This window comes from Lemur catta, unplaced genomic scaffold (assembly GCF_020740605.2).
Source record: "Lemur catta isolate mLemCat1 unplaced genomic scaffold, mLemCat1.pri scaffold_67_ctg1, whole genome shotgun sequence".
NCBI lineage: Eukaryota > Metazoa > Chordata > Mammalia > Primates > Lemuridae > Lemur > Lemur catta.
This window is the reverse complement of record NW_025423866.1, coordinates 574,229-599,130: the sequence shown is the minus strand read 5'-3', so window position 1 is coordinate 599,130 and position 24,902 is coordinate 574,229. Positions and strand designations below refer to the sequence as shown.

The 24,902-nt window shown below is 43.1% G+C and overlaps 1 long non-coding RNA gene across 1 annotated transcript; it reads right to left on the bottom strand.

Moving 5' to 3' along the window:
- Window positions 1-3,352: 3,352 nt before the first annotated feature.
- On the bottom strand, window positions 3,353-4,865 carry LOC123630022. The gene is made up of 3 exons (XR_006732547.1): window positions 4,821-4,865; window positions 3,503-3,671; window positions 3,353-3,376 (listed from the first exon to the last, which is right to left on the bottom strand). It is a non-coding gene; the product is annotated as an uncharacterized LOC123630022 (long non-coding RNA).
- Window positions 4,866-24,902: the final 20,037 nt, after the last annotated feature.

The window sequence follows — 24,902 nt, the reverse complement described above, 5'->3', positions numbered from 1 at the left end:
TTTCTCACAGTCTCCTGATGTAAATATTAATATCATCTCATCAGTACCCTCACAAGCAACATCTAGGTGGGTGTTTGACCAAATATTCGGGTACCGTGGCCCAGCGAAGTTGACGCATAGAATTACCCACCACCGAAGGCTGAAGTTGAAACAGAACCAGCCATCTGGGGAGCTCTAAGTGGAAAGAGAGCACTTTGGCGAGACCTGAACCCCACCTGCAGCTCTCTCTATGGTCCGGCTGAGCCCTGGCACCACCTCGTCACCTACGTGAGAGAAACCTTGGCACAAATCAAGCTGTCTCCCCCTCCAGCTGGCATGTACAGCTGGGGCCGGGAGCTCTCACAGGTCAGCCAGTAACTTTGTGATTTGAGGAACCACATCTGGCTCAGACTTACCTTGTCTACCGATCAGCAAACCACTCCAGAATCCGTGGGCACAATCATGCCATGTTTTCTTAGTTTCTAGTGAGGCAGCAGCTGGTTTCCTTTGAATGAATTAGTAAGTGACAATGTGAAATTTGATGAATAGAAGGAGCTGGAGAGAAAAAAGAAAAAAAAACTTGAACTATTCTAGGATAGGATTCCAGCTCAGCTGCCACCAGCAAGGGAACTGCCACCAGTTAAATGGTGATACCTGATCCTAGTCCAGTTAGGAATAACTGAGACAACCAGAGTTATTAACTGACTAGTTCATTTCCTACTTGTCAATTGGCTAGAAACTGTGGGAGTCTTCTGTCCACTTCTTAGAAACTGTCCAATTCAGGAGACATCCTTGTCTAGAAAAAGCTCATGTTATCTTTTGTTAGGTTAGCTATGCATAATAGAAAGCTAAAAGTACTAGTGACTTTAACACACAGTGATATATTCTGCCGTGCAGAATTCTGGACAAGGGAGCCCAAAGCTGGTACAGTGGTTTCATGAACTCATCAGCTACTTTCTTTCCCATCATCCTCAGCACTTAACTTCCATCTTCCGCATTCCTGCAAGGTCCAAGGTGGCTGCTGGGGCTCCTGCCATCAAACCCACCTTTGCAAAAATAAAATATAAGAGGGAGACTCCGATGGGAGTCTTCTCTAAATTGCTGCTCCCCTTTGAAGAAGGCTTCCTAGAAGTCCTTCTCAACAACTTTCACTTATACGGGGTTGGCCAGAACTTAGTCACATGTCTACAACTAGGTAGGAGGCAGGCTGGGTATATTGCCACCTGAGTGATGCGGGAGTTGTGGCATGGATATTGGGGAGCAGGTTGCAGTCTTGGTTGTACTTTTCTTCATCCTCTCTGACCCAACCCATCCTGTCTCCTGGGCCCACTGTACTAACTTACATTTCCACAACTTGAACCATCCTGTTAGTGAAATATTAAGGGTGAAATTACGATGCCAGAGATTTGCTTCAAAATAAACAGCTGAGGCTGGTTGTAGCTGGCAAGTGCACAGAAGCCACAAGAATCATGATCCACGTGTATCATGGGGCCTTATCTTACTCTTCCCTATTTTGTATATGTTTCAAATTTTCCATAATAAGGAGTTTTTTCCAAATCACACACCTGCCAAGTTTTCTTGCTTTTATTCAGGCTCCACAACACTCTAAACTCCTACACTACATAGAACCAAGTTCCCATCTGTTTTTGCTTCCTTTTTACCATAGATATTTGTGCAATGAATGAAGGGATGCTCTTTCTTCTTCCTGGAAGTCCTTCTCTGCCTTCTTGCCCTGCTGAAATTCCTCATCCTCTAAGGCCGGGTGCAAACATTGCCTCATCTGTGCAGTCCTATCCCATGGCCCTCCTTCCTCTTTGCTGGCCTAGCATGTTCTTATATGTTGCTATGGCATTTGTCACATGGATTGTCATCGTTAAGTCATTTGCTCATCATTGATAGTCATTGATCATCATCGGATTGCCATCGTTAAATCCGTTAGCTACTGTCTCTCTCCCCAGAAAGCCTGTGAATGCCTGGGGGGGTGAACCCCACTTCGCAGCCACGTCTGTGCCTCCTCCGCGTGCACAGTACCCAGCACACACAGACATCCGTGCATAAACGCCTTCTTTAAAACCGGCTTGAAAGCAAAATCTCAGGTTTAATTGGGCTTTAAGATCGCTTTATCCCATTGGCAGACACAACCTATGTGTATTAACAGTGAAATTCAGAATTACAGTGCCAGGCCCAGAGGTCTCGCTGGTTTAGTTATAGACAATGAAACGGCACCGGAAGGAAAGGGAAAGGCCGGGCGCGGTGGCTCACGCCTGTAATCCTAGCACTTGGGAGGCCGAGGCAGGCGCATCATTTGAGCTCAGGAGTTCGAGACCAGCCTCAGCAAGAGCGAGACCCCATCTCTACTAAAAATGGAAATTAATTAGCTGAACAACTAAAAATATATAGAAAAAATTAGCCAGGCATGGTGGCACATGCCTGTAGTCCCAGCTACTGGAGAGGCTGAGGCAGTAGGATCCCTTGAGCCCAGGAGTTGGAGGTTGCTGTGAGCTAGGCTGATGCCATGGCACTCACTCTAGCCCAGGCAGCAGAGTGAGACTCTGTCTCAAAAAACAAAAGGAAAGGGAAGCGGCGAGTGAGAGAGACTTAAAGGGGCATCTTCTCATGTGACAAGTGGAGAACCTAAAGCATGGCAGTTCAGAGTCCTAGAGAAATCTGTGGCAGACCCCAAGTGTCTGCGGGGAAGGCTCCTGGCTCACTGGGACAGGCAGAGGAAGAGGAAGAGGAAGAGGAAGGGGAGACGGCAGCCCGGCATCCAGCTTCTGGCTCGGTGCCTTCCCCCCTCCTTCCTCCCTCCACCCAATACAGGGAAAACTGACCTCTTCAGTGGGTCTGGCTCATCTGTGGTCAAGACAGTGGGGGCTCAGGGGGACTCGGTGGGACTTGAGCATCCACAGTGGGCACTGAGGTGAAGGATGGGAAGGGGGATGAGAAGGAGGAGAGGTCACCATGGCCTTGCACCTGTCTGGGTAGGACTTTACCCCAGAGAGGAAGGGCGTCACTGAAGGGCGTTAAGCAGGAAAGTGACAACACAGCGGATGTCTACCTGGACCTACTGCAAAGAAGCAGGGGTGGGGTGTCGGGGGTGGCTCTGACTCATCTCGGAATGATTTTAACACAGGATAAACGTGGATCTTAATCAGAGCAAACAGGACTCAGAAAAATCCCACGTGACACCAGGGCCGAAGGGGTTTTAACACACGGGGCAGCTGCTGACCCCTGGTTGTGACTGACCGGGGTCCTGGGTGACCCGGAGATCACACAGCTGACGGCTCAGCTCCGCCCTTGCTCTGCCTGGTGCCTGCTGCTCACCTCAGCCATGAACCTCTCCAGAGCAGGGGCGATAGGAAATCTGCAATCTTTGTCCCCAAGCTTCCCGTGGTATCTGGAATATAGTAAGGCTGCAACATGAAATAAAGCCATCTCCCCCAGCTCCTTTCCCTGTGGACAGACAGCCACTCAGAGCTTGTGGCCCCTGGGGACTCCGAGCCACACGCGCCTACAGGCTCACCGCTCCCTCTGCGTCTTGTCTCCAGGACTGTGGCCCGACAGGGCTTTTCCACATGCAGCTTCTCCATGTCCGGATCCTGCCCCGCAGCACCCCCGGCTTCTCCTCTCCACACCGTCGTCAGCGGGCGCTTTGAAGCAAAAAGCGCTTGAAATCATCAACTGACTTCCATCTTAGGAAATAACCAAAAATGTGGACAGAAATGACTACAGAACAGTGTTAGATCCAATATTCAATGTCAAATTTTGTGCTTTATGGTTCTGAGATATAAACCCCCAGCTCAAGAAAATTTCTAGTACCTAGCTAACTTGTGTGAATATTGCTGGGCGTAGGGACAGAGAAGGAAATATTACATAAGAGTTAACATGCTTTTGGCAGCAAGTAACAGAAAGTTTGTCTCAATAGGGCTTAAGCGATAAAGGACTTTGTTGGCTCACGGAAGTGAAGATGCAGAAGTTTGGGCTTTGCGATTTTCGCACTCTGTCCTCCTCCTTTGGAGACCTTTATTCTTACAGATGCAGGGAGCTGCCAACTGAGACAATAGTCATGACAAGTGGGAGAGAAAGTCTCTTATCTAACTGTGAAATTAAACTCCCCTCTTCATTCTGATTGGAATCATTTAGTATATGCACTTGTCCCTGAACTAGGAACTGTCACCAGGGAAATGCCACACACTGATTGGCTTAAACCTGAGTTCCTAAAATAATTCCTAGCAGAGGAATGGAATTATCTGACTAGCTTAGGCTGGATCTGGAGTCAATTCCCAAAACCACATTGTTCCTGTTCTAAAGAGGAATGAGGAGACAGATGTTCACACACAAAGAGAACTGCGGAGACGCGTCAAGTCCCTCACTTGGATCAAAGTAGTGTGAAAAATTAAAAAATATTCACAAGACAAAAAGTTGAAACTGACATTTCAGTAGAAGTGAGAAGTCCAAGCCAGAAATCCTGAGGAGGTCCCTGAACTTCCCATAGGATGTAGGAAGAGAAGTTTGGAGTTGGATTTATCAAAGTCACAAAGAGCAGGACAGAACGACCCAGCTTTATCTGGGTAACACACATAGAATAAGTAACAATGCCTAACAATATGTAGGCGAGGGGGCGGATAGTGAGGAGGAGGTATAATTGCACAAAAGCAAATGCTGGGGTGAAAATACTGAAATATAATAGTCTCTGCCATTGGATAAGGGAACTGTGATTGTTTTTCTCCTTTCTAGTTTTCCAGTTTTTCCAATATTCTTATAATGAGAATATATTAATTTTACGATTAGAAAGTATTAAAATAAATGGTTGTTAATGGTGGTTTCCAGAGGTAACTTACTCTGAGACGTGCCATTCCCATGACCCATTCTTTACTCGCCAGCCACAAAAACCAAATGCACAGTAATAAATTTTCTGATATTTGTTATGCACTGAATTGTTAAGCTCTTGGGAGGCCTGGCAAGATAAAAGTCCCTAGTTAACAAGCACTCAAGGGCTGACACATCACGTGTTGAAACTGTGGTATATTTGTGGTTGAAGGCTATGCTTATGTTAAAAAGTTAATTGTTACTGAGTCAATAAGAGATAACTCTGGCTCCAGCAGAGAAACTGATTAAACTGGGAAGCGGCAGCAGAGCTCCCGCTGCAAGGAGAAGCACATTCTTGTCTCTAGGCGACTTTCCAGGAGCAGCAGGGTGAGTCCCTGGGAGGCAAGAATTCTGTGCAGTGACCATCACATGCACACACAGCGGCATAATAAAATCTTTTCTTGATACAGATAAAAACCAACAAACTCTCGTGGCACAAACTCACTTTAATCAGCTTCATTATTTTCTCTGTTTTGTACTATTTGATCATCTTCATTTCTCTTCTCTCCTTTCTTTTTTAATTTCTTTTCCACATTAACAGGGTTTGGATTAGCAAGGATTTCACTCACTGAACTGCCCGTGTGTCAGGAAGTGAGAGGTTTTGTATCCTCCTGGAAACCCTTTATTTGCGAGGGACTTGGCCTGCCATGCTCTTAGGCACCAGAGCTGCCTCTTCTTTCCTCGTCTCTGCGCGGACGCTGCTGACGGGCCGCTGGCCAGGAGGACATGGGCTCGCCCAGGTCGGGCCTCCAGACTCACGCCCAGCCCAGTGGTCTCAAGACATAACTTTCTTTATTGGAGTTTGGTGAGAACTATGAATTTCTTAACCTCGTATTGAATTTGGTTAAAATAAAAAATCCTAAGCCGGTAAAGGTCAACCAACAGTGAAGAGAATTTTGATTATCTTAAAATTATAGAGAAGAGACAGTAGAGATTTGTTGGTTTCAGCTCCTGGTGAGGATGAAAAAATTCAAAGCCAGAGAAATTAAACTCATCCTCTAAATGTGCACAGCGGGTCCTGGCAAAGGCAGGGTGAGGATTCAGGGTTCCTGGGACCCTGGTGATGCCGGGCGGTCCTCTCGACTCTGCGCCATGCAGCCCCTCCTGGTGGCATTGCCAACACACGCTGCCCTAGAGCAACCACCCTCGTTGAAACCCCAGATGTGGGCATATCACAAATTGTATGCAAGAGAAAAGGAAATGTCTCAAAAGTATGGACAGACAGTGCATGTCAGAAGAACAATGAAAGTCAAAATCAGAGAGTGTCTTATGGGATCCTGGGGCACAACTACCCAGGAAAATGCCTTTGGGGAGGGAGAGGGACAGAGTGGGGAATGAAATCACATTCTGGGAACCCATTCTACTGCTTTGGGAAATGGCTCAGAGTAGTTGCAAACGCCACCTCTGATTGGGCCGTGGCCTCATGATGTCATGGTCTAGCCACCTGCAGCGCAGGGCCGGGCGAGGCGCGATGGCAGGTGGTGCACACCTGACGGGGGTTTACAGGGTCTGGTGGCCAGTGGCAGGGGGTCACAAGGAGGGGGTCCTAGGCAAGGGATGGGGGAGCTGATGGAGAGCTGCTGTCTCGGTAATAGCAGGACGCTGCTGTTTGCTAAAAGCCCCTGAACACTATCCTCCACCCTCTCCCTTGAAGAGTTTGCAATCTGTAGAGGAAACAAGGCAGGGATATATACTTTTTCACTAAAAGAGAATTACGGTTTTTTTTTTTTAAAACCACACTAACAGTTAAAAAAAAGAAAAAAAAACTCAAACAATTAAGTTGAAACTCACTGGTTGGTCTAGAAAGGTAAATAGCTCCTTGTGCTCCTGAGAAACTCTTTGAGTTTAGGTTTTTTTCTTTTTGTTTCTTTAACTCTTGTTTCCATAGGCCATGAGTTTCTAAGAGGCTGACTTAGGGGAAAGAACTACTGAGGACTGGAAAAGTTCATTTAATGTGTTGATACTTTCATTAGCTGAAAGAGAAAGCTATTCTTTTTTTTTTTTTACCATGTACAAATACTTTATTCTTGAAAAATCAAAGAAAATGCCTAGTTCCAAAAGAAAGCATACCCCAGTTAAACCCTCATATCTTTCTCAGGGCTTACAGCAGTCTGGCTGTATGCCAAGATTTGTCCACCAGCTTGAAACTTGGACATCCATGTTAAAACTTTAAAAACATTACTTGAATTACAACTACATAAGAAGTTTAAACGAAATTCTAAGTGAGCCCAACTGTCACAGATCCTGAATTTCAGGAAATAAGGAGAGCTCATAGATCCCGAGGATCATCAGGAGGATCATCAGGAGGATGATGAGGATCATCAGGAGGATGATGAGGATCATAAGGAGGATGATGAGGATCACCAGGAGAGTGACTAGGATCATCAAGATGATCAGGATCATCAGGAGGATGATTAGGATCATCAGTATCATCATCATGAGGATCATTAGGAGGATCATGCAGGTAAGTCACCAATGCAGAACCATTGCTGCTCAAAGTTATGGTGTGAGCAACAAAGACCTCATTCTTTCCTTGCTACCACCTAACTGGCTCAAACTGGGATAAGCAAGGAGACTTTAGAGGGGCACAAAGAACTTATCTTCTAAATACAGCTATTCTAAATACAGAAATTCTTTCCCCAAAATCGTGCTTGGTTTTCCTTTGTCTTAAACACAGTATTTTTCACTCCCCCTCCCCAATCTGAGGGGGACACATTCCAAGCCCCTAGTGGATGCTGGAAACCACAGGTAGTACTGAACCCTGTATATGCTACACAAGAATTTCCTTTTCCTTTGTCACAGTTTTACTGAGGAAGACTTAATGTAGATCTTAGCAACCTCAGCATATAATTTTTTTCTTTCCTTATTAAGTCTAGAACTTTCATTTTTCCACCTAAAGGAAGTACTTTACAGTTTCTCATTGGCATATCGAATTGCCAGCATCACTATTCTTGAGTTTGGGGTTCACTGTTATGTAGTATTTACTTAATTTTACTATAAGTCTATTAAGTAAAATAAGGGTTACTTGAACACAAACACTGCGGAACCAGGACAGAGGATCTGATCTGATCATGGAGATGGTTACTAAGTGCCTAATAGGCTGGTAGCGTGTGTAGCAGAGACGCACTGGACAAAAGGATGATTCACATACTCGGTGGGATGGTGGGAGATTTCAGTACAGAGTGCAATTTAAGACTTATGAGTTGTTTATTTCTGGAATTTTCCATTTAATATTTTTGGACCATGGATGACCACAGGTAACTGAAACTGTGGAAAGTGAAACCCTGGATAAGGGGAAACAACTGTATGTATCATAGTAGGTATAACATTTTCTTTAAAAGTGATTTCAGTCCTTTTCTGCCTTGATATAGGGAATATCAATAATTATCCACTTTCCCTCAACAAGAATGTGAGGCAAAGCAGTTAATAATTGTTTGTAATTTATAGGAGTCAAAAATTCTACTGATTTAATAAAATTATTAATATTTAGAAAGTAATTTGTCAATATTGATAAAAACTGAAGACACATATGCTTTTTATGCCAGCAATTGTACTTTTAAGAATTTATGTAGGGATATATTTGACGAAATATATATATATATATATATATTAAATATATACATGAATGTACATACACATATACAAGACTATTAATTCCAGCATTCTTTACAGGAACAAATGACTGGAAACACCTTAAATGCCAGTAAATATGGGACTAGTTAAATGGATGACATTACATTCATATCCAATGGAACACTACATAGCCAGTAAAAGTAATGATATAGCTCTTTATGTGTGCTTTAGAAGCTAGTCATGACATCTATTAACTAAAGGAAACCTAAGCTGCAGAATTGTGTGCATATTGGTATTTTCAAAAGATATTTATATGTCTGGATATGCATATATAATTTCTGGAAAGATACACAGATATGCTAGTTTTTTGCAAAGTGAATACTGAATTAGATAATAGATCTTTTACTGAATATTGTTTTATAGTTATTAATATTGTAACCATGCAAATATTAAGTAGGTTTGTTCTCAATTTAAAGAAACTAGTTAATAGATAAGAGTGGTAAATAAAAATCAGTCTACCTATTCAAGATCTGTTTTGGTAAACCAGCTGTGAACTAGTATAGACTATTTTTTTTAATTGCTAAACTATGAAGACACTTGGCTGTATCTAATAAGACCCAGAGTTAAGGAAGCTATGTTTAACTGTTTTCGTTTTTAATTGTGGGCTAATATTGCACATATTAATATTTACTTGAAGGGAAGGTTGCTATCAAGAGGAAGAAGGGACATGATCAATGAAAGTCTCTGATGAAGCAAAAGGGAATTGGTCCAAGAGTACAGAGGAGGCATCAGCCTTTCAGAACTGTGCTTGATTGTTGCTGTGGCTGTCTTTGTTCCCGTCACTATAGCAGGTAACATTTATCAAATATTTACTATATGCCAGGCTCTCTGCTATATGCTCTATATCCATTTTTCATTTAAATTTTCAAAATTGTTCCTCAAGAAATATTTACTGAGCACCTGCTATGTGCCAGATATGGTTCTGATGAGTACTGAGAAGAAAAATAAAGCCAGATCAGGAGAGAGGAGAGAGGGGGAGGAGGAGCCAGGAGTAGGGGTGCTAGTTTCTTAGGAAACACATTCTTGTGGGAAGAAGCAGACAATACAGAATAAATGAGTAAAATAATTCATGGTGGAAGGAGGGGACACTTCAGATGGGAAGTTCAAAGAAGGCCTAGGGAGGTGAACTTTGAGGTAAAACTTAATGTAATGAGGATAAGAGAGAGGGTGTACCAGACAGAGGGTGAACCCATGCTTGTCCGAGTTTGTCATGTGACTGAGACACAGAAAGAAGGCCCCTGTGGCTGAAGCATTTGGGGCAATGGAGAGAGGTGGGTGGGGCCAGATCCTGTGGGGACTTGTGGGCTGCGATAAAACATTTGGATCTTATTCTCATGGTAAGAGGAAGCCTGGGGAGGGTTTTAAGCAAGGGAGTAAAAAGGGATTTATTAATTCCTTCAAACAAGAATTTCTTTATTTCACTCTGAAAACAGAAGCTTCCAGAAGAGACTCTGCACTAGCTCCTGTCAATCTATCTATCCACCAACCTGTGCCTGTGCCCACATACCTGCCTTCCAGGTTGTGTCTAGATGAACAACCGTTATCCCCTCTGAAGATCTCTCCGCCTCGGCATCTTCTCCTGCTCTCAGAAGCCAGTCTCAGCAGCAAACGTCTGGTGCAATTTCTCACATCTTAGATATGTATAGATACTCTAAACTTAAAATGTCCAACACTGATTCATAATCTCCTTCTCACCAACTGCTTGCTCAGCAGCTTTCTGCATCTCAGTTGAGGGCAAGTCCATCATCCTTCCAGGCATCCAATCATGCTGCTAAACTTCTCCTTTTCTCTCAAAGTCCGCATTCAACGTACCTGAAAATTCTGTGGGGCTACCTTGAGAATATTCCAGAATATGACCATTTGTCAGAACTTATGCTAGCCACCTGGTCCAAAATACCATCATCTGACACTGAACTCATCTGTGTTTCTACCTTTTCCCAGCCCCACTGCCAGTCTATTCTCAACCTAGCAATTTGAGAGATCCTTTAAAAAATGGAAGTTGGGTCATATCACTCCTCTCTGAAGACCCCCAAAGCCTCCCCTGCACCCTCTGATTCTCTAAGAATAAAACCCAAATATTTCATTTGTCTCCCAAGCCTTATGTGATCTTGTTCCTTATTAGCACTCTGGCCTTACACGGCAGCCACACTGGCCTCTTGGCGTTTTTGTTTTTTTTTCCTTTTAATTTCTCCTCTCTTTTGAAGAATAATTTTGCCAGATATATAATTCTAGGTTGGTACAGTTTTTTTCCCAATACTTTAAATATTTCACTCCACTCATTTTTGCTTGCATGGTTTCTAACAAAGTAGTCGGCTGTAATTCTTTTTTTTTTCTTTTAGAAATATATATATGTTTTTAAAAATAGAGATGGGGTCTTGCTGTGACGCCCAGGCTAGTGTCAAACTCCTGGCCTCAGGTGATCCTCCCACGTCAGGCTTCCAAAGTGCTGGGATTACAGGTGTGAGCCACTGCACCTGGCCTGGCAGTTTCTTGAATCCTATACAGACTCCCTCGTAAGGCTTTTGTGCTGGCTGTTCTTTCTGGCTGGTAGGCACTTACCCCAATACCCATGTTTCCGCCTTCCTGTTGAATCCAATATCTGGTTAAACGTCATCTTCTCAGAGCTTTCTCTGCATAAAACTCCTTTGTCTGTTACTTCTGTTCCTTTGATCTTCTTTTTAAATATCACTTATAACTTTTAGACATAGTATGTATGTATTAATTTATGTATATATTATGTGCCTCCTCTCACAAGAGTGTCAATTCTTATGAGGTCAGTGACAGTTTTGTTTACTCCTTATCCACTGCACCTAGAAAGATGCTTGGCACAGAATAAACATTCAATTAAAATATTGTTTATTCCATCACTCAATAAATACTTATTGGCATAATTCCTGGAAAGATACATGGAATACATCTAGCTTCCTTTGGCGAGGAGGACTGAGTTGGGAATAGATTTGCCTTTCATTGTATACTATTTCATAATTAACATTTTAACCATATAAAATTAGTTTCTCTCAACTTAAAGAAATTCATTAATAAATAAAAACAGTATATAAAATAGAGTGTACTCATTCAAGATTTGTTTTGTTATCCAAGTGTGAGCTAGTATAGACTACCCTTTTTGTGGCTATATTGTGAAGATGTTGGGCTGTAGCTAATAAGATAATCTAGAGTTAAGGAAGGTATGGTTTAATTTAAATTGAGTGGTCAGGGCAGGCACAAAGATTCCATAATTTATCTGAAGTTATGGAATTTCTGGAAAGAGATGCTTAAAATTTGGATGCATGACACTTCTCTAGTAGGTAATTATTAATAAAATTTTTACTGATTAACATTTTTCTTACTTGAAAGATTATGAATGTGTATGATCAAAAAGTTGAAGTATTACAATAAAATTCACAGTGAAAAATAAATCTTCTCACATTTAACCCCTAAGGTGCCAGTTTGCCTCCCTGTAGGCAACTATGTAATTTCCTAAAGGGTTCTCCTCAAAATAAGCTACAGATATGCACATATATGCATCTTTCTCTGTATTTCATATCTTTTTACATAAATAGGTACCTGCTATACATACTGTAGTACACTGTGCTTAAAATGTGGTCTTTATTTCAATGTTTTCATTTTATTTATTAAAATAAATAAAATTTATCAAATTTTACTAAAATTTTAATATTTTCATTCAGTTCAAGAAGGAAAAGTGAATTTCTGAGGCATGTTAATTGCACACACTTCCATGTTGATGTTTCAGCTGCTGTTTTTTCCCCACAAACGGTATTATTTATGCTGAAGCTGCAGAGGGCAGTGTAGTCCTTCCAAAAGCATGGTGTGTCCTTGGATAGTGTTTTGAAGATCTTGAATGTGGTGGAAACTAGAATTTGGAGAAGCTCCTGGTATTAAAATAATGCATCAGTTCAAATTATTCACCCATGCTCTTTTATGCATTTCATATAAAATTATTTGCAATATGTTTATATTACATATGTCATCACCTTCCATAGGAGTAATTTTTGCTTAATAGATACAATGCTTATTTCAAAGGTCATTTTTAGTTCCAGTAACTTTATGATGTCTTCATTAAAAAAACCCTGAATTGTTAAGAGAGTATATTTTACATGTTCTCACCATAAAAAAGTATATGAGGTAATGCATATGTTAATTTGATTTAGCCATTCCACAATATATACGTATTGTGAAACATCATGTTGCACACTGTAAATGTATGTAATTTTGTCAACTAAGAAAATAAATAATAACATTTAAAAAAGGAATTTCAAATTGAGGATGGATGAGTGTAAAATTGAATATGGATGCGTGAGGGGGTAGGAAAAGTCATCTGTGTTACAGAAAACGTCTAAGGTAGTCACAGTGTGTCTGAGAATGATGGCAGTCCACCAAATCCATTTTCCTCTTTCTGACAAGAAACCAAGACTGCATCGTTAGCCTTGCAGTTAGTGTCTTGCAGTGAGGGGCCACCACTAGACCTAGATAAGAAAAATTGCACAGCTGCATTTTTCCTCACTTGTCATTGGTGAGCATACTTTCCTCTTTGACAATTCCAAACCTTCACCACTCTCCTCAAGCCCAGGTTTCCTTATTTTTACTGAGAAAGCAGGGTCATCGGGCAAGATGTCTCCACTCCTAGCTCTCCAACTGTACCTCCTGTACCCCTGCTGATCTACATAGCCATCGATTTTTCCCTCTTGTCACGTACTTGCAGACTGGAGTATTCATTGTGTTTGAAGAGTGTTCTTTTGCTTATACCCTTGGTTCCTTCCTCTCCAGTCCCCTCCAGGATTCTGATCCAGTAATTATTTGCTCTGTATTTCAGGAAAATGTTAGAAAACAACAAAAAGGAAAAATAATTTGTAATGTTAGGGTTAGGGTTAGGGTTAGGGTTACGGTTAGGGTTTAGGGTCAGGGTCAGGGTCAGGGTGAGGGTTAGGGTTAGTGTCAAGGTCAGGGTCAGGATTAGGGTTAGGGTTACAGTTAGGAGTTAGGTTCAGGGTTAGGGTTAGGGTCAGGGTCAGCATTAGGGTTAGGGTTAGGTGTTAGGGTTAGGTGTTAGGGTTAGGGTTAGGGGTAAGAGTTAGGGGTACAGTCAAGGTCAGGGTCATGATTAGGGTCAGGACCAGGGTCAGGCTTAGTGGTTAGGGTCAGGGTCACAGTCAGGGTTAGGTTTAGGAGATAAGGTTAGGGTTAGGGGTTAGAGTTAGGGTTAGGGTTAGGGGTTAGGGTTAGGGTTACGATTTGTGTTAGGGTTAGACATAGGGTTAGGAGTTAGTTTTACGTGTTAGGGTTAGGGTTATGGTTAAGTGTTAGGGTTATGGTTAGGTTAGGGTTAGAGGTAGGGTTAGGGTTAGTGTTAGGGGATAGGGGTAGGGGCAGGAGTAGGGGTAGGGTTAGGGTTAGGGGTAGGGTTAGGGCTAGGGGTAGGGATAGGGGTAGGTTTAGGATTAGGGTTAGGAGTAGGGTTAGGGGTAGGGGTATGGTTAGGGGTAGGGGTAGGGGTAGGGGTAGGTTTAGGGTTAGGATTAGTGTTAGGGTTATGGTTAGGTTAGGGTTAGGGTTAGGGGTTTGGCTTATGGTTAATGTTATGGGTTAGGGTTAGGGTTAGGCTTAGGGTTATAGGTTAGGGTTAGGGTTCCGGTTAGGGGTTAAGGTTAGGGTTAAGGTTAGGGGCTAGGGTTAGGGTTAGGATTAGGGGTTAGTGTTCAGGTTAGGGTTATGGATTAGGGTTAAGGGTTAGGGATAGGGTTAGGGTTAGGGGTTAGGGTTAGGATTAGGGTTAGAGTTAGGTGTTAGGTTTAGGTTTAGGGTTAGGGTTAGGGTTAAGGTTATGGTTATCAGTTAGGTTTAGGGTTAGGGTTAGAGTGAAGTGTTAGGGTTAAGCTTAGGGTTAGGGTTAAGTGTTAGGGTTAGGGTTAGGGTTACAGTTAGGGGTTTGGGCTAGGGTTACGATTACGCGTTAGGGTTATGGTTATGGTTAGAAAGTTTAGGGTTAGGGTTAGGGTTAGATGAGTTAGGGTTAGGGTTATGGTTAGGGTTAGATGGGTTAGGTTTAGGGTTATGGTTAGGTTTAGGGTTAGGCTTTAGGGCTAGTGTTAGGATTAGTGGTTATGGTCAGGGTTAGGGTTAGGGTTAGGGGTTAGGGGTTAGGGTCAGGGTCAGGGTTAGGGTTAGGTTTAGGGTTAGGTTTAGGGTTTAGTGTTAGGGTGAGGGTTCGGAGTATGTTTATGGTTAGGGTTAGGCTTAGGGGTTAGGGTTAGGGTTAGGATTAGGGTTTGGGTTAGGGTTAGGTGTTAGGATTAGGTTTTAGGGTTAGGGTTAGGGTTAGGTGTTAGTGTTAAGTTTAGGGTTAGGGGTAGGGTTAGGTTAGGGTTACTGTTATGGAAAGGAGAAGGGGTAGGGGTAGGGTTAGGGGTAGGGTTAGGAGTAGGGTTAGGGTTAGGGTTAGAGTTAGGGTTAGGAGTAGGGTTAGTTGTAGGATTAGGCTTAGGGTTAGGGTTTGGGGTAGGGGTAGGGGTAGGTGTAGCTTTAGGCTTAGAGTTAGGATTAGTGTTAGGGTTCAGGTTAGGTTAGGGTTAAGGGTTAGGGTTAGGCTTTGGTGTTAAAGTTAGGATTAGGGTTAGTTTTAGGGTTAGGGTTTAGGGATAGGGTTAGGGTTAGCGGTTACGGTTAGGGCTAGTGTTAGGGTTAGAGCTTATGGTTAGGTTTAGGGTTAGAGGTTAGGATTAGGGTTAGAGTTAGTGTTAGGGGTTAGGGTTAGGGTTTCGGTTAGGGGTTAGGTTTAGGGTTAGTGTTAGGGTTTAGGGTTATGGTTAGGTTTAGGGTTAAAGGTTAGAGTTAGGGTTAGGGTTAGGGATTAGGGTTCGGTCTGTGTTAGGGTTAGGGTTCAGGGTTAGGGTTAGGGTTAGGTTTAAGAATTATGGTTAGGGTTAGGGGTTAGGGTAAGGGTTAGAGTTAAGTGTTAGGGGTAGGGTTTAAGGTTAGGTTTAGGGTTAGGGTTAGGGTTTAAAGTTAGGGTTAGGGTTAATGTTAGGGCTTAGGGCTTAGGCTTAGGTTTAGGGCTAGCGTTAGGGTTAGGTATAGGGTTAGGTGTTAGGGTTAGGGTGGAGGTTAGGGTTAGGGTTACGGTTAGGGTCAGTGTCAGGGTTAGGGTTAGGGTTAGGGTCACGGTGAGTGTTAGGGTCAGGGTCAGGGTTACAGTCTGGGTCAAGGTCAGGGTCAGGGTTACGGGTTAGGGTCAGGGTGAGGTTCAGGGTCAAGGTAAGTTTTGGGTTGAGGTAAGGTTACGGGTTAGGGTTAGGGTTAGTGCTAGGTGTTAGCTTTAGTGTTAGGTTTAGTGTTAGTGTTAGGGTTAGGGTTAGGGTTAGGTGTTAGGGTTAGGTGTTAGGGTTAGGGTTGGGTTTAGGGTTAGGCGTTAGGGTTAGGGTTAGGGGTAGGGGTAGGGTTATGGTTAGGGTTAGGGTAGGAGTAGGGTTAGGGGTAGGGTTAGGTGTAGGGTTAGTGTTAGGGGTGGGGTTAGGGCTAGGGATTGGGTTAGGTTTAGGGTTACAGGTAGGGTTAGGGGTAGGTTTAGGAGTAGGAGTAGGGTTAAGGTTAGGGTTAGGGTTAGAGGTAGGGGTAGGGGTAGGATTACGCTTAGGGTTAGGATTAGTGTTAGGGTTGGGGTTAGGGTTAGGGGTTATGTCTAGGATTAGGGTTACGGGGTAAGGGGTTACGGTTAGTGTTAGGATTAGGTATAAGGTTAGGGTTTAGGGTTGGGGTTAGGGTTAGGGTTAAGGTTAGGTTGGGGTTAGGGTTAGGGTTATGTTTAGAGTTAGTGTTAGTGTTAGGTTTAGGAGTCAGGGTTAGGGTTAGGGTTAGGGTTAAGGGTTAGGGTTAGGGTTAGGGCCAGGGTTATTGTTAGGAGTTAGGGTTAGGGTTAGGGTTAGGCGTTAAGGTTAGTGTTTGGTTAAGAGTTAGGGTTCCGGTTAGGGTTAGGGTTAAGGTTAAGGGTTAGAGTTAGGGTTGGAGTTAATGTTAGGGTTAGGGTTAGTTTTATGGGTTAGGGTTAGTGTTAAAGGTTAGTGTTAGGGTTAGGGTTAGGGGTTAGGGTTAGTTTTAGGGTTAGGTTTAGGGTTATGGGTTAGGGTTAGGGTTAGGTATAGGGTTAAGTTTAGGTGTAGGAGTAGGATTGGGGTTAGGGTTAGGTGTTAGGTTTAGGTTTAGGGTTAGAGTTTTGGTTACGTTTAGGGTTAGGGTTAGGGTTAGGGGTTAGTGTTAGTGTTAGGGTTAGGGTATGGTTAGGGTGAGGGTTAGGCATTAGGGTTAGAAATTAGGGTTAGGTTTTAGAGTTAGAGTTAGGATTAGTGTTAGGATTAGGGTTAGGAGTTAGGGATTAAGGTTAGGGTTAGGGTTAGGGGTTACGTGTTAGGTATAGGGTTAGGATTAAGGTTAGGTGTTAAGTTTAGTGTTAGGGTTAGGGTTTAGGGTTAGGTTTAGGTTTAGGGTTAGGGGTTAGGGTTATGGTTATGGCTAGGGGTTAGGGTTTGGATTTAGGTTTAGGGTTAGGGTTAGTTCTTAGTGTTAGAGTTAGGGTTAGGTGTTAGTGGTAGGATTAGGGGTTAGAGGTTCTGGTTAAGGTTAGGGTTAGAGGTAAGTTTAGGGTTAGGTTTAGGGTTAGGGTTAGGATTTTGGTTAGGTTGAGGTGTTAGGGTTAGGGTTTGGGTTTATCGTTAGGCTTAAAGTTTAGCATTAGGGTGAGGGTTAAGGTTCAGGGTTAGTATTACGGTTAGGGTTAAGGTATGGTTAGTGTTAGGGTTACGCGTTAGTGTTAGAACTTTGCATTAGGGTTTAGAGTTAGGGTTAGGCTTAGTGTTAGGGTTAGGGTTAAGTGTTTAAGGTTAGGGTTAGAGGTTAGGTGTTATGGTGAGGGTTAGTGTAAGGGTTAGGTGTTAGGTTAGTGTTAGCGTTAGGGTTTAGGGTTAGGTTTAGGGTTAGGGTTAGGGGTTAGGGTTAGGGGTTAGGGTTTAGATTTAGGTTTAGTGTTAGGATTAGTTCTTAGTGTTACAGTTAGGGTTAGGTGTTAGATTTAGGGTTAGGAGTTAGGAGTTCTGATTAGGGTTAGGGTTAGAGGTAATTTTAGGGTTAGGTTTAGGGTTAGGTGTTAGGATTTTGGTTAGGTTTAGGTGTTAGGGTTCGGGTTAGGGTTCAAGGTTATGGTTAGCGTTAGGGTTAGGGTTTCGGGTTAGCGTTAGGGTGAAAGTTTAGGATTAGCGTTAGGGTTAGGGTTCAGGGTTAGTGTTAGGGTTAGGGTTAGGGTATGGTTAGTGTTAGAGTTATGCGTTAGTGTTAGAACTTTGCATTAGGGTTTAGAGTTAGGGTTAGGCTTAGTGTTAGGGTTAGGGTTAAGTGTTAAATGTTAGGGTTAGGAGTTATGGTTATGGTTATGGTTAGGGTTAGGGTTAAGTGTTACCGTTAGGGTTAGGGTTATGTTTTAGTGATAGTTGGGGTTAGGGTTACAGTTAGGATCAGGGGTTAGTGTTAGGGTTCAAGGTTAAGATAAGGGTTAGGATTAAGTGTTAAGGTGAGGTTTAACTGTTAATGTTAGGGTTCAGGTTTAGGGTTAAGGGTTATGGTTAAGGTTATGTTTTCTGGTTAGGGTTAGGTTTAGAGTTAAGTGTTAAGTGTTGGGGATAGGGTTAGGGTTAAGGGTTAGGGTGAGGGTTAATGGTTAGGGATAGGTTTAAGGGTTAAGGTTAGGGTTAGTTGCTAGGGTTAAGGATTAGGATTAGATTTAAGGGTTAGGGTTAGTGTTAGGTTTAAGCCTTAGTATTAGGGTTAAGGCTTATGGTTAGGGTTAGGATTAAGGGTTAGCGTTAGGGTTAACATTTAGGGTTCAGTTTAAGGTTAAGGTTTTGGGTTAGGGTTAGGGTTAACTCTTAGGGTTAGTTTAGGGTCAAGGGTTAGGGTTAGGGTTAGGTTTAAGAGTTAGTCTTAGGGTTAAGTGTTTGGTTTAGGTTTAGGGGTTTGGGGTTAGGGGTTAGTGTTATTGTTAGGGTTAGGGGTTAGAGGTTAGGGTTTGGGGCTAGTGTTAGGTTTAGGGGTTAACTGTTAGGGTTATTTGTTAGGGTTAGGGTTAAGAGTTAATATTCTGGTTAAAGGTTAGGGTTGGGGTTAGTTTTAAAGTTTAGTGTTAGGGTTAAAGTTTAGGGTTAGTTTTAGGGTTAAGGGGGAGGTTTAGGGTTAAGTTTAGAGGTTAGAGTTAGATTTTGGGTTAATTGTTAGGATTAGGATTAGGCTTAGGCTTAAGGCTTAGGGTGAGGGTTAACGTTTAGGGTTACGGTTAAGGTTTTGGTTTAGCGTTAGTCATGGCATTAAGTGTTATTTTTAGGGTTAGATATTAGGATTAAGTTTAGGGTTCATGGTTAGGGTTAGGGGTTAGGGTTAGGGTTAAGGGTCAGGGTTAGATGTAATGGTTTGGGTTAGGGTTGGGGTTAGGGTTAAGGGTTAGGGTGAGATTTAATGGTTAGTCTTAGGGTTAAGTGTTAGGGGTTTGAGGTTAGGAGTTAGGATTAGTGTGAGGGTTAGGTGTTACGTTTTACGGTTAGGGTTGTGGGTTAGGGTTAGGTTTAATGTTAGCAGTTATTGTTAGGGTTAGGACTAGGGGTTAATGTTAGGGTTAGGTGTAAGAGTTAGGATTAGGGTTATGGTTTAGTGTTAGGGTTAGGGTTAAGGTTTAGGGTTAGGATCAGGGTTATGGTTTATAGTGAGGGTTAATGGTTAGGGTTAGGGGTAAGCGTTAGGGTTAGGGTTAGTGGTTAGGGTTAAGGGTTATGGTTAGAGTTAAGGGTTAAGGTTAGTTTTAGGGTTAAGGGTTAGTATTAGGGTTAAGGGTTTGTGTTAGGGTTAGGGTTAAGAGTTAGTGTTAGGCTTAACGGTTATGGTTAGCTTTAGGGTTAAGGATTAGGGTTAGGATTTGTGGTTTAGTTTTAGGGTTAGGTTTAAGCGTTCAGTTTAGACTTAGTGTTAGAGTTAAGTGTGATTGTTAGGCTTGGTGGTTAGGGTTAGGATCCAGATTCAGGGTTAGTGTTAGGGTAAGAGGTTACCATTAGGGGTGGGGTTTATGGTTAAGGCTAGGGTTAGGTCTAGGCTTTAGGGTAAGGTTTAGGGTTTGGTTGTTACGGTTATAATTAGGAGTTAGGGTTAGAATTATGTGCAAGGGGTTGTCAGTGTAAGTGTTATGCATTACGGTTAGGTTAAGGGGTTAAAGTTAGGGTTACTGTTAGGTTTACTTGTTAAGGTGAGCAATAGGGTTACGGTAAGGTGTTATGTTTAGGGTTAAGGTTATGTGTTAGGGGTAGTGATTATGCTTAGGGCATGGGCTCTGTCTGCCCTAGGGGTGGTTAGGGTGCTGGGATTGTCACCGGAAACCCACTCTATCATACTCTGGATATGAGCCCCTGGGTTTCATACAGAACACAGTAGCAGAGCCTCCTTTCATGCATGGCATGGAAGGATTGTAGGCTTTCTTAACTCTGAGAAAGCAAGAAGTCTGAAGATTAGATTTAGGGTTAGGATTAGGGTTAGGGTTAGGGATTAAGGTTAGTGTTAGGGTGAGGGTTTAGGGTTAGTGGTTAGGGTTAGGTTTAGGGTGGTTGTTTGGTTAGGGTTAGGGCTAGAGATGTTGTAAGTGGTAGTGTTAGGCTTAGGGTTATCATTAGGGTTAGGGTTATTGTTTTACAGTTAGTGTTATGGTTTAGGTACTGTTATGGTTATGGGTTAGGGTTAGAGTTAGGGGTTAGAGGTTGGGTTTAGGGTTAGGGTTAGGGTTAGGGTTAGCAATAGGGTTAGGGTTAGGTGTTATGGTTAGGGTTGGGGTAGCGGTTAAGTTTAGGGATTAGGGTTAATGCATGGGCTGTACCTATTCTATGCAGGGTCAGGAACAGGGAGCATCACTGGGACCCCACTCCATTGTACCCAGGGCATGGGATCCTGCCTCTGACTTTGGATACTGGGGCAGAGCCTCATCTCATGCATGGCTTGGGTTGGTTGTAGGCTGGCTTATGTCTGTGAATGGAAGAAGTGTGAGAATTACATTTAGGATAAGGGTAAGGGGTTAGGATTATGGTTAGGGTTAGGGATTAGGAGTATGATTAGGGGTTAAGGTTAGGGTTAGGGATTAGGGTTAAGGTTAGGGTTTAGAGTTAGGGTTGGCTGTTAGAGTCAGGGGTTAGGTTTAGGGTTAGGTGTTAGGCTTAGTGTTAGGGCTTAGATTTAACGGTTAGTTTAAGGGCACAGGACCTGTCTATCTATTGTGGGGGGGCATGCAGGGTCACTGTAACACCACTCCATCATACCCTGGGTGTAGGGCCCTGACTGTCATGCAGCACTCAGGCAGAGCCTCATCTCACGCATGGCATGGCTGGATTGTAGGCTTGCTTAACTCTGAGAATGGAAGAAGTGTGAGAAACAGGGTTAGGGTTAGGGTTAGGGGTTAGGAGTTAGGGGTTAGGGTTAATGTGAGGGTTAGGGGTTAGGTGTTAGGGTTAGTGTTAGGGTTAGAACTAGGGGGTTAGTGTTAGGGTTAGGTGCAAGTGTTAGGATTAGGGTTAAGAGTTAGGGTTAGGGTTACAGTTAAGGGTTAGGGTTAGGGTTAAGGTTTAAGGTTAGTGTCAGGATTAACGGTTAGGGTGAGTGTTAACGTTTAGGGTTAGGAGTAAGCGTTAGGGTTAGGGGCTAGGTTTAAGGGTTATGATTAGGGTTAAGGGTTAATATTAGTGTTAGGGCTAATGGTTAATATTAGCGTTAAGGGTTTGTGTTACGGTTAGGGTTAATGGTTAAGGTTAGGGTTAATTGTTAGGGTTAGGTTTAGGGTTAAGGGTTAGGGTTAGGGTTTGTGGTTTAGTTTTAGGGTTAGGTTTCAGGGTTCAGGTTAGGTTAGTGAGAGAGTTAAGGGTTAGGGTTAGGCTTAGCGGTTAGTGTTAGGATTAGGGCTCAGGGTTAGTGTTAGTGTAAGAGGTTAGGGTTAGGTTTAGGGGTTAGTTTTAGGTTTTCATTTAGGTCTAGGCTTTAGGGTAAGGTTTAGGATTTAGGTGTTATGGTTATGGGTAGGAGTTAGGGTTAGAATTATGGGATAGGGTTTAATTTCAGGGTAAGTCATGCATTAAGGTTAGTTTACGGGATTTTGTTAGGGTTAGGGTTACGTTTATGTGTTACGGTGAGCAATAGCTTTAGGGTTAGGTGTTATGTTTTGGGGTAGGGTTATGGGTTAGGGATGGTGTTTATGCTTAGGGCCTGGGCCCTGGCTGCACTAGGGTGGTGAGTTAGGGGACTGGGCTTGTCGCCTGGAAACCCCTCTATTGTACACTGGGACACTGGGTAGCGGCCTGTGGGTTTCATGCAGGACACAATGGCAGAGCCTCCTTTCACGCATGGCATGGGGTGAGTGTTGTCTTGCTTAACTCTGAGAATGGAAGAAATGTGAGAATTATGGTGATGGTTAGGGTTAGGGGTTTGCGGTTAGGGGTTAGGTTAGTGTTAGGGTTAGGGGTTAAGGGTTAAGGGTTAGGGTTAGTGTTAGGGTTAGGCATTAGGTGTTAGGGTTAGAATTTAGGGCTAGGGTTAAATGTAAGGGTTTGTGTTAGCGCTAGGGTTAAGGGTTAGGGTGAGTGTTAACAGTTAGGGTTAGGGTCAAGGGATAGGGTTGAGGTTAGTGGATAGGGTTAACGGTTAGGATTAGGGTTAAGGGTTAGGGTTAGTTTTATGGTTAAGGGTTAGTATTAGGGTTCAGGGTTAGGGTTAGGGTTAGGTTGAAGGTTAAGGTTAGGGTTAACGGGTAGGGTAGGGTTTAGGGTTAAGGGTTAGGGTTATGGTTATGGTTAATGATTAGGGTTAAGTTTAGAGTTAAGGGTTAAGGGTTAGGGTGAGGTTTAACGGTTAGTCTTATGGCTAACTGTTAGGGTTAGGCTTAGTGTTTGGGGTTAGTGTTAGGGTTACGGGTTAAGTGTTAGGTTTAGAGGTTAGGGTTTGGGTTAGTTTTTAGGTTAAGCGTTAGTGTTAGGGTTAGGGGTTAGGGTTAGGTTTAAGGTTTAAGATTAGGGTTTAGGGTTAGAGTTAATGTTAGGTTTAAAATTTAGTGTTAGGGTTAACCTTTATGCTTAGGTTTAGGGTTAAGTGTGAGGTTTAGTGTTAAGGTTAAGGGTTAGGGTTAGGGTTAGGGTTAAGTGTTAGGGTTAGGATTAGGGTTATGGTTAAGGGTTAGGTTGAGGGTTAGGTTTAGGGTTCAGGGTTAGGGTTAAGATTTTGGGTTAGCATTAGGGTTAGAGTTAAGGGTTATATTTAGAGTTATGGGTTAGGGTTAGGGTTAGGTTTCATTCTTAGGGTTAGGGTTAGGGTTTAGGTTTAGGGTTAGGGTTAGGTTTAGGTTTAGGTCTAGGCGTTATGGTAAGGGTTAGGTTTAGGATTAGTGTTTGGGGTTGCGGTTGGGGTTGGGTTTTGGTTTGGGGTTGGGGTGAGGTTAGGGTTAGAGTTATAGTTAGGGGTTTGGGTTGGGTTTGAGGTTGGGGTTGGGGTTAGGGTTAAGGTTAGGGTTAGGTTTAGGTGTTAGGTTTAGAGCTGGGGTTAGGGTTAGGGATCGGGTTAGGCATTAGGGTTAGGGTTAACTGTTAGTTTTAGAGTTAAGTTTAGGGTTCAGTTTAGGGTTGGTGTTCTGTTTAGGGTTCTGGTTAGGGTTAGAGTTAGGGTTAGGTTTAGTGTTAGGGTTTGGTGTTAGGGTTAGTGTTAGGGTTTGGGTTTAGGGTTAGGGTTAGGGTAGGGTTAGGATTAGGGTTAGGGTTGGGGTTAAGGTTAGGGTTAGGTGTTAGGGTTAGAACTTATGGTTAGGTTTAGGGTTAGGGTTATGGTTAGGGTTAGTGTGAGGTGTTAGTGTTAAGGTTAGGGTTAGGGTTTTGGTTAGGGTTAGGGTTAGTGTAAAGGTTTAGGGTTAGGAATATGGTTAGGGTTTGGGGCTAATGTTAGTGTTATGATAAGGGTTTTGGGTTAGGGGTTAGGGTTAGGGTCGTTGTTTGGTTAGGGTTAGGGCTAAGTTCATTATAAGAGATAGGGTTCCAGTTAGGCTTGTAATTAGGGTTAGGGTGAGGGTTAGCGTTTTAGTGTGTTAGTGGTTATGCTTTTGGTTACGGGTTCGTGTTAGAGTTAGGGGTTTGAGGTTGGGATTAGTGTTAGGGATAGGGATAAGTGTCAGTTTGAGAGGTTAAGGTTAAGCTTAGGGTTAGGTTTACGGCTTAGGTTTAGCCTTAGGGTTAGAGTTAGAGGTTAAAGTTAGGGATTAGGGTTAAGACATGGGCCCTATCTGCTCTATGTGGGGTTGGGACTTGCAGCATGGCCAGGAACACACTCCTTTGTACCCAGGTCATGGGACGCTGGCTCTCATGTGGGATACAGGGGCGGAGTGTCATCTTAGGCATGTGATGTGTTGGATGCAAGCTTGCTTATTTTTGCGAATGGAAGAAGTGTGAGATTTACATTTAGGGTTAGGGTAACTGGTTAGGATTATGGTTAGGGATAGGGTCTCTGGTTAGGGTTAAGGTTAGGATTTAGGGTTAGTGTTGGCTGTTAGGGTCAGTGGTTAAGTTTTGGGGTAGCAGTTAGGGTTAGTGTTAAGGCTTAGATTTAGTGGTTAGTTGAAGGGCACAGGACCTGTCTAATCTATGGTGAGAGAGATGCGGACAGGATCACCACGACTCCACACCATAGTACCCTAAGCCTTTGGCCCTGACCCTCATGCATGACTCAGGTGGAATCTAATCTCACACATAGCATTGCTGGGCTGTAGGTTTGCTTAACTCTGAGAATGGAAGAAGTGTGAGAATTAGGGTTAGGGTTATGGGCTTGAGGTTAGGGGTTAGGGTTAGTGTTAGGGTTAGGGGTTAAGGGTTAGGTATTGGGGTTAGTGTTAGGGTAAGGGTGGTTGTTTGGTTAGGGTTAGGGCTAGAGATGTTGTAAGTGGCAGGGTTAGGCTTAGGTTTGTCACTAGGGTTACGGTCAGTGTTAGTGTTTTACAGTTAGTGTTATGGTTTATGTACTACGGTTACGGTTACGGGTTAGGGATAGAGTTAGAGATTAGAAGTTTAGTTTAGTGCTAGGGTTAGTGTTAATGTTAGCAATAGGGTTATGTTTAGGTGTTATGGTTAGGTTTGGGGTAGCGGTTAGGATTAGGGATTAGGGTTAATGTATGTGCCCTATCTGCTCTATGCTGGGTGGGAACAAGGATCATCACCAGGACCCCACTCAATTGTACTCAGGGCATGGGACCCTGACTGACGAGATACTGGGTAGGAGCCTCATCTCACTCATGGCTTGGGTTGGTTGTAGGCTTGTTTATCTCTGCGAATGGAATAAGTGTGAGAATTACATTTAGGATAAGGGTAAGGGGT